At 37.3% G+C, this 1,535-nt stretch overlaps 1 pseudogene; it reads right to left on the bottom strand.

The window, feature by feature from the left end:
- Positions 1–752: 752 nt before the first annotated feature.
- LOC121223991 (uncharacterized) lies at positions 753–850 on the bottom strand (annotated as a pseudogene).
- Between the last annotated feature and the right edge of the window lie 685 nt (positions 851–1,535).

Raw genomic sequence — 1,535 nt, 5'->3', positions numbered from 1 at the left:
GGTACGATAACGCCACATTTACTTGTCACTTTATTACTTGTTGTGATTGTGTACACTTGCACATTTTATGCCATTCCAAGTTTTTGGCGTCGTTGTCGGGGACTGTTTTAAAAGTTATTATTTGTGAATTTAATAATTTTGCATTTTGGTTTATTTTCCAGTTTAATTTTAGTTCCATTATTTTTCTATGATTGGTTTAGGTGTTTATGAGTATAGATAGAATTATCGACTTACTCCCCGTAGACCCTGAGATTGAATGGATTTTTCAACAAAGAAGAAGATAAGCAAATTAGAGAAGGACTGAAGAGATGAACTTTGAAAATTCGAATCAAGGAAGTAGAGCAAACCATGCTCAGAATCCTATCCTTATTGTTAATAATAGGGATAAAGCTCTAAGATAGTATGTTGTACCAGTGTATCATGAGCTTAATCTGAGTATTCATTGACCAGAAATCGAGGCACAACAATTTGAGCTGAAGCCAGTCATGTTTCAGATGCTTCAGACAGTGGGCCAACTCAGTGGAATGCCTATCGAAAATCCTCACCTTCACTTAGGATTGTTTGTGAAGGTGGGTGATTCTTTCAAATTAGCTGAAGAACCCAAAGATGTATTGCAATTAAAGTTATTCCCATATTCACTAAAGGATAGATCCCGAGCCTGGTTGAACTCATTACCACCAAATTTTATTACCATATGGCAAGAGTTAGCAGAACGATTCCTTATGAAGTGCTTCCTACATACCAAGAATGCTAAGTTGAGGAATGAGATCAATACCTTTCATGATGAGTCTTTTTATGAGGCATGGGAAAGGTTTAAAGACCTATTACGAAGATGCCCTCATCATGGAATCCCTCATTACATCTAATTAGAGACATTCTATAATGGTATGGTAATGGATGCTTCTGCTAACGGTGCTCTCTTTTCTATGTCTTATAACGAGGCTTTTGAAATCATCGAGAGGATTGCCAACAACAATTACCAATGACCAACAAATCGAGTAGAATCTGGAAGACGAGTCACTGGAGTACATGAAGTGAATGCTCTCACTTCACTTGCATCTCAGGTATCTGCGATATACTCAATGCTTAAAAACTTTACTACTAATGGGTTTAATAATTTTGCAACTCAGCCACCAAATCAATTTGAGACTGTAGCCTGGTTTATTGTAAGGAAGGGCACTTGTTCGAAGAATGTCCATCAAACCCAGAATCCATCTATTACATGGGTAAGCAAAGCCAAAACCGAGGAAAGCAAGGACTATAATCTAATTTTTATAACCCATATTGGCGAAACCACCCTAATTTTTCTTAGAGTAACCAAGGGCCTGAAACCAATAACACTTATGCACAACCTAGACTAACCCAACCACCTGTTTTTACCCAACAAGTTCAGAAACCAACTCAAGTTGAACCTTTCAATGGCTTAGAGAACCTATTGAAGACATATGTGGCAAAGAATGATGCCACTTTAAGAAATTTAGAGAATTAAGTGAATCAACTTACTACTGAACTTAGGAATCGACCACAAGATGCTC

This window comes from Gossypium hirsutum, chromosome D11 (genome assembly GCF_007990345.1).
Source record: "Gossypium hirsutum isolate 1008001.06 chromosome D11, Gossypium_hirsutum_v2.1, whole genome shotgun sequence".
In the NCBI taxonomy this organism is placed as follows: Eukaryota; Viridiplantae; Streptophyta; class Magnoliopsida; order Malvales; family Malvaceae; genus Gossypium; species Gossypium hirsutum.
This window is presented reverse-complemented; position numbering and strand designations above follow the sequence as displayed.